General features: G+C 36.7%; 1 pseudogene; it reads right to left on the bottom strand.

The window, feature by feature from the left end:
* Positions 1-795: 795 nt before the first annotated feature.
* On the bottom strand, positions 796-1722 carry LOC114892191 (annotated as a pseudogene).
* Positions 1723-14489: the final 12767 nt, after the last annotated feature.

The raw sequence follows: 14489 nt of genomic DNA, 5'->3' as shown, positions 1-14489 counted from the left end.
TGACTCATCAATTTAATAAGAAATAAACATCAAAAAATAATTATTCCCTTGGACCCATTATTTTCACTTTTGAAGATTTAGCAAGAAAAAACTATTTTTCACAAAGTGGGACCTTTCATAGAAAGAAGTTTACAATTTGGAAGGAAATGGTATGATAAATTTTAAAAATAGTTAAATAGACTATAATTATAAAGTCAAACTACTATAGATAATTAGATAAATATTATCAAAGCTATACTATTGTGGTTCTAGAAATTAGTAAAACAAAACAATAAAAACCAAACATACAACATCACTTCCAATATAAAGTGGTAAGAACAAGAAGAAAATTTTGTGTTTGTGAGCCACACTTGAATAATATATTCAAAATTAAATATGTTGTCATAAGAATTGGAAAACAATGTTCTGAGCAATGTATAAGTATTGACAAATATTGTTACAATACAGTCGTTTAGGGAAAATGAGTGTAAAATGTAGTATAGAGTCAATACTACTTAGGATTCACATTTTTTCTCTTCCCTAATTAAAAAAAAAAGAGTTGTTTTTTATATTGATTGTCGACTGGCAGATCTCTGACATTGCATTTTTCTTAATAAATGTGTGAAGATCTTATGTGACATAGCAGCAAGGCATGCTCTGTTTCATTAGTAGTCCACAGGGGATAGGGTGAAGTGGTTTGGCCATGAGACGTCTACAGAGAAGTACCATTTGCTGGCTGTATATTGCTCATCTCTGTTACAGTGAAATCCTTCTGTAACTAAGGTCTATCCTTTCTTCTCCTATTCTCAGTAGATATCAACTTCTTATGGTTACTTTTCTTCTGAAGACTTTCCTGAGGGCTCCAGCCATCTCTGTTTCTCAGACTGTAGATGAGGGGATTGAGCATGGGAGTGAGGATGGTGTAAAAGATAGAGACCACTTTGTCCTGCTCAGCAGTGTGATAGGCTTTGAGGAGAAAATACTTGATGATGACTAGTCCATAGAAGAGAGTCACCACAATCATATGGGAAGAACACGTTGCCAAAGTCTTCCTCATCCCCATGTTTAATCCTAATCTCAAAACAGTGTAGAGAACCTGCCCATATGAAGCCATGATGGCAGATATTGGAAAGAGGAGAAATACAACACCACTGACAAAAAGACCATTTTCATAAAGAGAAGTGTCAGCACAAACAAGTTTCAGGAGAGCTGGGATCTCACAGAAGAAATGATGGATGTCCCTGGAGCCACAATAAGGAAGATTCAGAACATAGACCAACATTGATGAAGGCATTGAGAAGTGCATCCAGCCAAGTGCCAACCACCATGAAAATACAAACTGTAGGGCACATGAGAACTGAGTAGTGGAGGGGATGGACTATTGCCACATAGCAGTCGTAAGCCATGACTGCCATGAGAAGGCACTCTGCTCCCACCAGAGTCATGAAGAGGAAATGCTGAATTACACAATTAGTATAGGAAATGTTGTTTTTTCCAGACAAAAGTAGAGATATACAAGAGGTCCATCAAAGAAAGTTAACTGAGAAGAAATTTCATAGGAGTATGGAGGTGAGAGTCCAACCAAATGAGAATCACCATCATAACATTGACAATATGGGCGACAAGAAAAACTAGGAAGGTGAAAGTAAAAAGTAGCTTGGGGGTCTGGATTTGGTAAAACAATCCCAGGAGAACAAAGGCAGTCCCGGTGGTCCTATTTTTCCATATCTCCCTTCTGTCCATCCTAATTCATTACCTTGGATAGAGTTTACAAAAATCTTTAGATCCACTCTATCCACTTTTGTACCACTCTTATTTTACAATGTGTCACTTTCATTTTCTTCTTAGCAATATCAATGATATATTTTATATATAATGTGGTTTGACTACATTTAATTATATGTGTTTATCACAGAATGTTGTCACTCTCACAACTTTAGTGCAAAATTTCTTAAGACAGATTTATAAATAATTCTCAGGATTGGACACGTTCAGTATTTTAAGGAAATGTATTTAAAATCTTTGAAATTTTCTAAGTACAATTTAATTAAAAGAATAAAAAATTAAATATATATCTCTATAGATCTATCTATTTATCTATAAAAAATATCCAACACATACTTAAAGTCATTCCGTGGCCTTGCATAGTTCTGATTTCCAAGTACTAGAGATTAGATAAGTTTTCAGTCTTAAGTAAATAAGTAATCTTCTGTACACCTACACAAAATCTTTTCAGTGTTTTACATATGTCATTTTGACCACTATAACAGTCTTCAAAGGGTTACTTTCTTTGTTTTCAAAATATGATTAGACTCTCACAGAGATCAACTAATATGTGCAGATATAGAGTACTGGAACTAGAACTATAATTAGATGTAAATGTTTGCAAGTGTTCTGATCTAGTCTTAGCTGTTACCTAATTCTCTAAAAACGAAATTGGTTTAAGGTGTTCTGTTTTTAAATAAAGAATGTATAAGAACTTTTTTTGAAATTTGACAACTGACAATCTAAGACCATCCAGAAAGTACAGAAAAAAGCTCAAACAGGCTGCTGAGTCAGATTCCAAATCCTGAGGTCACATAGTCACAAGACTGTTGATACTATGAAAAACAAAAACAGTAGCAAACAATCAAATGACTGTTATTGATCTATTCTAGCCAGTGGGCTTGGTAATTTTCTTTATCTGTGGTGTAGTTCAGTAAAACTCTGGGTGTAAGAAAACATACAGCACCTAATCTAATGAGAAAATAACCTATTCTGTAGAGAAAAAACTGGAGAGAAGCTCCATTGATAGGTTTCAAGTGCAATTTGAGAAGTAATTTGCTTATGTACAGGCATTACATTTTTCAAGGTGTCCCTCAAAATTGTGACATAAAGCACAATAATACCAAAAATTAAATTTCACACAATTAGACTTGCTCCTTGAAGAATGTAGTTAGTGGCTGTCACGATCTATAGTGACTTGCTTTTATGGCTTGAAATTTGACCATTTATATGTTGTTCTATATAAGAAATTCCACCAAAATTAGCATTGACTCCTGAACAAGAATTTCTTTAAACAAGCCAACTCAATTAGGAAAAAAAAAAGATTACCTTCACTCAGGATTTATTTGGTATCTCTTCTTATCCCAAGTCTTTATGAACAGTGTCTATGAAGTTACATACACTTTGCTTAAAGGAAAAGATGTGAGTAAAATGCTTCAATGAGAAAATTTTAAAAAAACACTAAGTATTTTAATTCCTGATGGTAAATTAATTGTATTGTCTCTAAATATAAATGCATCTTTTAGTATAAAAATGTATATTTTACAGAGTCAGCTATCCTAAACCAGTAGTGCATGTTACTACTGTTGGCAGATGCAGATGTAACCTAGATAGGATAAGGGAATTATAAAATAGTAAGTAATTTATTAAAAGGCTATCCTTCTATATCTTTAATCCTCTCTTAGTGTGATGTTCTCCCTTGAACAGATAGTGTTATTACAGTGCCATAAAGACTTTAGACACTCAGTAAGAATTTTGAAATTTTGAGTTACTTCCAATTGGCTACTCTTCTTGTTTACAACAAAATAACTTGGTATGTGATTTCTTGAAGTCCAAGACCACATGAAGTGAGCATTTTGTTCTGTTTACCCACTCCGAAGTGAAAATTAACATGCAAGAAAGTAGACATAATCATAGACTGTTGTTTTAGTATTAATATAAAATGTTATTTTACCTCATGTTGTTCAAATGATTTCCACAAATGATATTTTATATAATAGTCCATAATTTGATGAAAATTATATTTTCTTTTTTTTAATTAATTAAATTTTTAAAAAATTTTAAATTTTATTTTAATTTTTTATACAGCAGGTTCTTATTAGTTATCCATTTTATACATATTAGTGTATATATGTCAATTATATTTTCAATATTTTAAGTACTGAAGACTTTTTAAAAACACATTTACAGATGTGACTGACAACTTATTAAAAAAACTGCATAGATTTTTTTTACATGAAGAGTCAATTTATTCAACTGAAATAACTGGTAGGATCTTAAAATCCAAACGGCTCAAAGTTTAACCATTTTTAACTCAAATACTTACCTTTTACACTGTTTAAGTATTATGAATAAGAAGCATATCAAATATGCAGTCCTTTGTGCTTAATTAAGACTAGGAGTAAAAGATGCATTTTCCCTAATGTATCTTTTTTCAACAAAATATATTAAATTGTTATATTTATTTTGATAAAGTCAAAATTTTTACACTTACAAATTTTAAAAAGATTCCTAATTTGAATCTTCAGAGGCAAATAAATACATAAGTAAGTAAGTAAACAAATAGATAAATCCCACTGTCCATGTTAAAAGATATTCAATGGCTATACATTCTGGGTATGTATATTTTTTAATTCAAAAATTGAGCCAAGTTTTTCTTTTCTTTTTTTTAATGGAAGGATATATCACATCAGATACATGTGGTAAGTACATAAATCTGGTATTTAAAAGTATTGCTCTATTTCACTTATTATTTATATTGAATTACAATTTTGAATAAATTATTCTGTAATTTTATTTTTACCTGTATTGCAAAACAAGGCTGATGTTGTGTCTTGTAAAGAAAAGTTCCTGGTCAACATCAAGCCTTTCAACTAATTATTTGACATCAAATAAATCCATTTTTTTTCCAGAAATACTAGCTATAAATTGTAATTTTTTTCCCTCAAAATATCACCAGAAACTTCTTTATGTAGACGGAAGCATTGCACATAGAAGTATCCAGAGTGACTCATCTCTTGATGTCAGGTCCATACATTATCAATGAACTAAGGAGGTTAAACAGCCCACAAAAATCTCTCTACCATAAAGAGTTGTGACAACTTATAATTCCACCTGTACTGTCCTCAGAGAAAATGTCCCTTGTTTGCCTCTCTCCTCCTTTAGGTAGACAGTAGCATAATCGTTCCATTGTCCTTCAAATACCCAAATAAATAAGCCTGTCCCCTTAGAAACAAACAATAATATCAGTCAATTTCATAATCATTTGTTTATCAGCACCAGATTCCTCCACCTTGACAGTTCAAAAATTGCCACGTCAATATCCCAGTTCAGAATTTAATAGATGTGACTATAGAATATCTGTCATTTAAGATCCAGAGCAAGTGTACTTCTTTCCTGACTTCACCATTGTTTAGTGACCTCAGATATGTTACTTGACCTTTGGTTTTTCATGTATAAAATGGGATAATAAGAGGATACATGTATAGGGTTTTGTGAGGATAATGTTAATTAATTATTGCAAATTTATTAGGACAGTGAAAGATGCACAGGAGAGAATAAAAGTTTCACGATGTGGAGTTGAGCTTGAATTTCATGACTAAATATAATTAGGACTATGAATTGATCTATATAGTTTTGTGTTACCTTCTGGTCATATCACAAACTAGAGACTTATGTAACAGCCTATATATATATATATATATATATATATTTTTTTTTTTTTTTTTTTTTTTTTTTTTGCGGTACGCAGGCCTCTCACTGTTGTGGCCTCTCCCGTTGCGGAGCACAGGCTCTGGACGCTCAGGCTCAGCGTCCATGGCTCACGGGCCTAGCCGCTCTGCGGCATGTGGGATCTTCCCGGACCGGGGCACGAACCCGTGCCCCCCGCATCGGCAGGCAGACTCTCAACCACTGCACCACCAGGGAAGCCCAGCCAACATATATTTTTAATGAACTACATGTGTGACTCTATATATCACCCATGTACAGTAAGTTTCTGGGTCTTTTTCAACTAGAAATATGCATCTACCTTTGTGAATTTTGTACATTTGTGATAGTATTGCACATATCTTATTAAAGTAACCCTGTGCACTCTTAATTGCAAAATTATTCTCATTTTTCTATATATAGAGAGGTATATATAATGTTTCTCAGAAGTTGAGCTTAATTTGGGAATGATACATCTAGCTGAGTTTTAGTTACCTGGGAGATAATTAGGTCACACTGTGAGGTTAGTTAGGTTAGGTCACATGGTGAGATTCGTTTGATGTAGTATTGGTTGTAGTGTTAGCCATTGGATTTTTCTAGTATGTATTTGTATATCAAACTAGTGTTATCATTTATTGATTACTTTCTATGTGTCAACCAGAGTTCTAAGTACTTTACCTTTATGTTAAATCCTCAGGCCTGCTAATGTCCCTACCAGTAAGGCACTGTGAATAATACTGCTTCAGTGCCTGTGATCATATCCACCATGTTTTACATACACACAACTTTAATATCACTAACGTTTTGATTTAGAATTTTTTACTCTACTTAGAAAAATTTTAAATATAGTGTGAAAATCTAAATTCAACAGAAATCAGCATTTGAGAGGGACTTGAACACACCTCAAAATCATTACAACAACCATGTAATTAGAAAGCCCATCTCTCCTTTCACAACTGTGCTCATTTGTGCAAACTTACCAAAATATTCAGAAAAAGGGTAAAAAAAACCCAATTATTCGCATTATAATTACTAAAAAGGGCAAAGTGTAAAAACAATTTTGGAATTAATATATGTTTTTTTCCTCTTAAATTCAGTCTTAAAGTTTCCTTTGGGCTTTAGAATAGCATATGCACAATAATACTTTAGAATTCTTTTAAAGATAACTCAAAGTTTTAATCTAGTTTTGTTATCAATGAAAATAATTGGGAATATAAGGACCATTCAGTAAGATCTCCTTTCTATTAAAGAAGCATAAGGTCCAAAAAATCACACTACTTCTAACATGAGTAACAATCTTTATATACCAGGCTCGCTGTCATTAGGTTGGCATCAACTCGACCCATGTTCCCCAGAATACCGTTACCTGTATGGTTCATGGCTAACATTTACAAATGAGAGGAATTTACACATGATTTGAAAAATAGAAGACAATAAAAGGAGTTATTATCGGAGGAAGGCAGATGTATAAGCAAACATGAGTTTTAATTAGCTTCCTGGTGAGCTTCTAGGAAATATACTATATAGGTGCTAGAGACTGAGACCATCAGTAGGACCATCACACAAATCCTGAGATTTGTAGCACCTTCCAAGTGAGTTTCTAAGACCACCCCAAAATTGCCTTCATTCTTCCAGCCCTTCTAAAATATAAACAAGCATCTAATTTCCTATGGTAAAAATCAATTATACCTGGAAAATAATGAGTAAATTCTATTTACAATATAATACAAACGCTTTATACACAGCATTTTTTTTTGCCAAAAAATGTACTAGGAGATAGAAATTCAAAAATAGGAATCGGAAATTGATCTCCTAATCCGATCAGATGACAATAGAATGGTACAATAATTGCCAGTGGAAGATGGAACAAGTATTCCAGACTATACTGTGACCAAAAAAAAAAAGTTAATTGAATTATCACTGGTTATTGGTGAAAATAATGCACATCAAAGGCAAGAAAAACTTACTCTTTTTTTTTTTTTTTTTTGTGGTACGCGGGACTCTCACTGCTGGGGCCTCTCCCGTTGCGGAGCACAGGCTCCGGATGTGCAGGCTCAGCAGCCATGGCTCACAGGCCCAGCCGCTCCACAACATGTGGGATCTTCCCGGACCAGGGCATGAACCCGTGTCCCCTGCATTGGCAGGCGGACTCTCAACCACTGTGCCACCAGGGAAGCCCCAAACTTACTCTTTTTAAAAAAAGTTTTTATTGAAGTATTGCTGATTTACAACGTTGTGTTAGTTTCTGGTATACAGCAAAGTGATTCAGATATTTTCATTGATAGTTTTTCATATGTTTTGGCAACCATAAGTTTATTGTATATGTCTGTGAGCCTGTTTCTGTTTTGTAAATACGTTCATTTTATCATATTTTAATTCCACATGTAAGTGATATCATATGGTATTTGTCTTTCTCTGTCTGACTTCACTTAGTATGATAATCTCTAGGTCCATTCATGCTGTTGCAAATGGCATTATTTCATTCTTTTTTTGTGGCTAAGTAGTATTGCATTGTGTGTGTGTGTATATATATATATATATATACATATATATATGCCACATCTTATTTATTCATTCACCTGTCGATAAACATTTAGGTTTCTTCCATGTCTTGGCTATTGTAAATAGCATTGCTATGAACATCGGAGTGCACGTATCTTTTCTAATTAGAGTTTCATCTTTTCCAGACATATGCCCAGGAGAGGGATTGCTGGATCATGTGGCAACTTTATTTTTTTAAGGAACCTCTATACTATTCTCCATAGTGGCTGTACCAATTTACAGTCCCACCAACAGTGCAAGAGGGTTCCCTTTTCTCCACACCCTCTCCATCATTTATTGTTTGTAGATATTTTGATGATGGCCATTCTGACTGGTGTGAGGGGATACCTCATTGTAGTTTTGATTTGCATTTCTCTACTAATTAGTGATGTTGAGCATCTTTTCATGTGTCTGTTGGCCATCTTTATGCCTTCTTTGGAGAAATGACTATTTAGATCTTCTGCTCATTTTTTTGATTGGGTTCTTGTTTTCTGATATTGAGCTACATGAGCTGTTTGTATATTTTTAGATTAATCCCTAATTGGTCACTTTGTTTGCAAATATTTTCTCCCATTCTGTGGGTTGTCTTTTTGTTTTGCTATGGTTTCCTTTGCTGTGCAAAATATTTTGAGTTTAATTAGGTCCCATTTGCTTATTTTTGTTTTTATTTTCATTACTCTAGGAGACAGATTTTAAAAGATTTTGCTGCGATTTATGTCAGATAGTGTCCTGCCTGTTTTCCTCTAAAAGATTTATAGTGTCTGGTCTTACATTTAGTTCTTTAATTCATTTTGAGTTTATTTTTCTGTATAGTGTTAGAGAATGTTCTAACTTCATTCTTTTACATGTATCTGTCCAGCTTTCCCAGCACCACATATTGAAGAGACTCTTTTTCCCATTGTATACTCTTGCCTCCTTTGTCATAGACTAGGTGACCATAGGTGTGTGATTTTATCTCTGGACTTTCTCTCCTGTTCCATTGATATATATTTCTGTTTTTGTGCCAGTACCATACTATTTTCATAGCTGTAGCTTTGTAGTATCGTCTGAAGTTAGGCAGCCTGATTCTTCCAGCTCACTTTTTCTTTCTCATGGTTGCTTTTGCTATTCAGTCATTTGTGTCACCGTACAAACTGCAAGAGTTTTTGTTCTAGTTCTGCGAAAAATGCCATTGATAATTTTATATGTATTGCATTGAATCTGTAGATTGCTTTGGGTAGTAGAGTCATTTCCATTGATTCTTCTATTCCAGGAACACCATATATCTTTCATCTGTTTTTGTCATCATCAATTCCTATCATCAGCATCTTCTAGTTTTTAGAGTACACATCTTTTGCCTCCTTAGGTAGGTTTATACCTAGGTATTTTATTCTTTTTGATGAAATGGTAAATGAGATTGTTTCCTTAATTTCTCTTTCTGATCTTTCATTGTTAGTGTATAGGAATGCAAGAGATTTTTCTGTATTAATTTTGTATCCTTCAACTTTACCGAATTCATTCATGAGCTCTAGTAGTTTTCTGGTAGCATCTTTAGGATTCTCTATGTATAGTATCATGTCAACTGCAAACAGTGACAGTTTTACTTCTTCTTTTCCAATTTGGATTCCTGCAATTTCTTTTCCTTCTGTGATTCCTGTGACTAAGACTTCCAAAATTATGTTGAATAAAAGTGGAGAGAGTGAAGATCCTTGTTATGTTCCTGATCTTAGAGGAAATGCTTTCAGTTTTCCACCATTGAGAAAGACGTTTGCTATGGGTTTGTCGTATATGGCCTTTATTATGTTGAGGTAGGTTCCCTTTATGCCCATTTTCTGGAGAGTTTTTATCATAAATGGGTGTTGAATTTTGTCAAAAGCTTTTCTGCATCTATTGAGATGATCATATGGTTTTTATTATTCAGTTTATTATGTGGTGTGTCACATTGATTCATTTGCATATGCTGAAGAATCCTTGCATACCTGGGATAAATCCCACTTGATCATGGTGTATGATACATTTTTTTTCTTTTTTTTTTTGCGGTATGCGGGCCTCTCACTGTTGTGGCCTCTCCCATTGCAGAGCAACAGGCTCTGGATGCGCAGGCTCAGTGGCCATGGCTCACGGGCGCAGCCACTCCGCGGCATGTGGGATCTTCCCGGACCGGGGCACGAACCCGTGTCCCCTGCATTGGCAGGCGGACTCTCAATCACTGCGCCACCAGGGAAGCCCGTGTATGATACTTTTAATATATTGTTGGATTCGGTTTGCTAGTATTTTGTTGAGGAATTTTGTGTCTATGTTCATCTGTGATATAGGCGCATAATTTTCGTTTTTGTGTGTGTGACATCTTTGTGTGGTTTTGGTATCAGGGTGATGGTGGCCTCGTAGAATGAGTTTGGGAGTGTTCCTCCCTCTGCTATATTTTGGAAGAGTTTGAGAAGGATAGGTGTTAACTCTTTTCTAAATGTTTCATAGAATTGGCCTGTGAAGCCATATGGTCCTGGACTTTTGTTTCTTGGAAGTTTTTAAATCACAGTTTCAATTTCAGTACTTATAATTTGTCTGTTCATATTTTCTATGTTTTCCTGGTTCAATCTGGGAAGGTTGTACCTTTCTAAGATTGTGTCCATTTCTTCTAGGTTGTCCATTTTATTGGCATATAGTTGCTTGTAGTAGTCTCTTAGGATCCTTTTTATTTCTGTAGTGCCAGTTATCACTTCTCCATTTTCATTTATAACTTTATTGATTTGAGTCCTCTCCCTTTTTTTTGATGAGTCTGGCTAAAGCTTTTTCAATTTTGTTTATCTTCTCAAAGAACCAGCTTTTAGTTTCATTGATATTTGCTATTGTTTTCTTTGCCTCTATTTCTGCTGTGATCTTTATTATTTCTTTCCTTCTACTAACTTTAGGCTTTGTTTGTTCTTCTTTCTCTTGTGTTGTGTTTGGGTTGCTTTTTCCTGTTTGTTTGTGTATCTATTGTAGTTTTTGGGTTTGCTGTTCCCATGGGGTTTTGATATAGCAATGTATATATTTACAAGGTTGTTATAAATTGCTGGTCTCTTTCCTGCCTAGAGAAGTCCTTTAGCATTTGTTGCAATGCTGGTTTGGTGGTGCTGAATTCTCTTAGCTTTTGCTTGTCTGTAAAGCTTTTGATTTCTCCATCCAATCTGAAGTGAGCCCCTTGCTGGGTAGAGTATTCTTTGTTGTAGGTTTTTTGCCTTTCATCACTTGAAATATATTATGTCACTCCCTTCTGGCTTGCAGAGTTTCTGCTGAAAAAAATCAGCTGATAACCTTATGGGAATTCCTTGTATATTATTTGCTGTTTTTCTCTTGTTGCTTTTAGTATTTTTTCTTTAATTTTTCTCAGTTTGATTAATATGTGTCTTGCCACATTCCTCCTTGGCTTCACCCTGTATGGGATTCTCTGTGCTTCCTGGACTTGAGTGAGTGTTTATGGCTATAATCTCTTCAAATATTTTCTCAGACCCTTTCTCTTGCTCTTCTCCTTCTGGGACCCCTATATTGCAAATGTTGGTGTGTTTAATATTGTCCCAGAGGTCTCTGAGAGTGTCCTCATTTCTTTTCATTCTTTTTTCTTTATTCTGTTCTGTGGCAGTGATTTCCACTGCTCTGCCTTCCAGCTCACTTATTTGTTCTTCTGCCTCAGTTATTCTGGTATTGATTCCTTCTAGTGTATTTTTCATTTCCATGATTGTATTGTTCAACTGTTTGTTCTTTATATCTTCTAGCTCCTTGTTAAACATTTCTTGCATCTTCTCGATATGTGCCTCTGTTCTTTTTCTGAGATTTTGGATCATGTTTACTATTATTACTCTATATTATTTTTCAGGTCGATTACCTATCTCCTCTTCATTTAGCTGTTCTTGTGGGGTTTTATTATGTTCCTTTGTTTGCAAAATATTTCTCTGTTGTCTCATTTTGTGTAACTTTCTGTTTGTGGTCTCCTTTCCTCAGGCTGCAGGATCATAGTTCTTGCTTCTGGTGTCTGCCCCCTAGTGGGTGAGGTTGGTCCGGGTGCTTGTGCAGGCCTCTTGGTGGAAGGGACTGGTGCCTGCCAGTGGTGGTTGGAGCTTGGCCTTGCTCCTCTGATGGACAGGGCCTTGTCAAGTGGTGTGTTTTGAGGTGACTGTGAGCTCAGTATGACTTTTGACAGCTTGTCTACTGATGGGCAGGTCTGTGTTCCCCTGTGCTCTGTGCTTGTCATTGCCCTGTCAGAAGTGGGGTTTGCTCCCTAGTTGTTGGAGTAGAGGACCCCATATCTGTTTCTTAGCTTATCTGTGATCTGTAGTGTGAGGTAGGCAGGATTGGAACACTCCCACTGGGAGGGAAGCCAATGAGTATTCCTCCCCTGGAGCTGTTTACCTGTGGGTGTGCTCTTTTGTGTCACCTTTTACCCATTGTGCAAGCTCTCAGATTGTACTCTTGTTGACACAGCTCTCAGCCTCACCTTAACTGTGGGTATGTAGCAGTTGACCCTGCTGTCTCTCAGTTGTTGTTTTCACCAGGCCACTGGCGTAGACCCACTGAAGTCAGGCCCAGGTTTGCAGTAATCATGTGTCTGGACCCACTGTGGGCACTATGGGGGCAGCTGAGTCTCTGGCCTTGCCAAACCCCCATGTGTATGTGCCCACAAAGTCTACAGCTGCTAAAGCTAGAACTGTCTGGGCTGTGGGAGCACTCATTGTCTGTCCAGATGTTCTGTAGGTGCTGAGTTTACAAAGCTAGGCATAGTGGAGTCAATTCATTGTTTGCACAGCTGCAAGGAGAGGTTTCAGCTCTTCTTCCTTAGTCGCACAGCCCCTGGGGCTCAACTCTTGTTTCAGCCCCACCTCTGTGTGTGGGCCACCCACGGGTGTCTGTTCCTGAGTCTTCCCTGGTAAGGAGGGGGCATGGAGACTGCAGTGGCCAGGGTCGCAGAAGCCCTAGTGGGGACAGGGCACACAGGGTAGCTGGTGGCCACGGGCACAATAGAGCTGGCCTTGGCAGTGACAGGGCATGCCGGGGAGCCAGAGGCCACAGGTGCAAGAGAGCCTGCCCTGGCAAGGGCCCTTCCTAAGTGCCTGAGGAGGCAGAGGTGGGAATGTGGGGAGAGAGGTTGCAATGGTGGCCCTGCCTGTTGCACGTCACTCAACAATGGTGCTTTGCTCCTATGGCAGTCCGGGTTTCCTCCACAAGTATTCCTGGTTGCAGACTTCCTCACTTACATCCTCTCAGGCTGTCTCCTCACAGCCAACAACAGTCCTTTCCCCGGGTGCTCTCCAAACCCCACACTCCAGCACCTAGCCACTCTCTGCACAAGCAGATATATGTCTCAGGCTGAGGCAAGCAGGGCTGTGGCACAGACCTTCTGTGTAGGTCTCACTCTGTCCTGTCTGCCACAGACTGGTTGTTGGGATCCCCTCCAATAGCCCCCAAGTCTCCCCTTCTGTCCCAACTGATCTCCCCGCCTGTGAGGGAGCTTCCCCACATGCAGGAACCTCTTCTCTCCTTCAGCTCCCCCACCAGGGGCACAGGTCTCACCCCACTTCCTCTCCTCTTCTTTTCTTCTTTCTTTTGTCATACCCAGTTATACAGGGATCTTTCTTGTCCTTTTAGGTGTCTGAGGTCCTCTACTAGTGTTCAGTCGGTGCTCTGTGAGAATTGTTTCATAGATGTATTCTTGATGCATTTGTGGGGAGAGATGAACTCCATGTCCTCGTACTCCTCTGCCATCTTGACTCTCCTTCGATAAATGGAGTCTTGACCTGGATATATTCCAGTGGGAATAGTGTGTTCATGACACCACACTATAGTAATTTCTTTAATTCCTGAATATAGAGTAGAAATAGACATTCTCATCAATATGAAGCTAGCAGCAAGATTTATTGCATATATAGTTTGAATTATACATGTTGAATATTATGTTATGAATCTTGTTTAATACCATGACAAATGTGCAAACACAAATGTATTTTTATATGAAGGTTATATTTTATGCCACCAGGAAATTTATTATCTTTAACTATAGAAAAATATATCTACTAATTTTGGCACACTTGAGGATGGTTTGAAAATATTATGCCAATGACCTAAGTATGAGTAAGATGCCTTTTAGGGGGCTCTTCCATCTTCCTGGTAGGCCTTTGTCTTTTCTTAATTTACCACACACATGCATTTTGATTTGCTTTGTATTGTTTAAGCAGGCCACTAACTTTGTTTTGTTCAGGTTAGAATTTATAATCTGTCCTTTGTGGGCTGTGGTTCCATTACCCTCAAATACCCTGCTACTTTCTCCCATTAGTTTAACCACACCAGACACCAGAAGCTCACTAATTTCATAGAATAAACAGAACAGGGAAGAACATGTAATGTGAGCACTGGATAAAAGTGAATAATCCATTAGCAAAAATTAGAAAATACAGTTTTAAATATACGATGGCATTTAGAATATGAATAACTGCTAGAAATTCTATTAAAAGATGTGCAAGACCTATATACAGAAAATTACAGATATT

The sequence above is a fragment of the Monodon monoceros genome, unplaced genomic scaffold (assembly GCF_005190385.1).
Source record: "Monodon monoceros isolate NGI ecotype Baffin Bay Population unplaced genomic scaffold, NGI_Narwhal_1 Super_Scaffold_12, whole genome shotgun sequence".
NCBI lineage: Eukaryota > Metazoa > Chordata > Mammalia > Artiodactyla > Monodontidae > Monodon > Monodon monoceros.
This window is presented reverse-complemented; position numbering and strand designations above follow the sequence as displayed.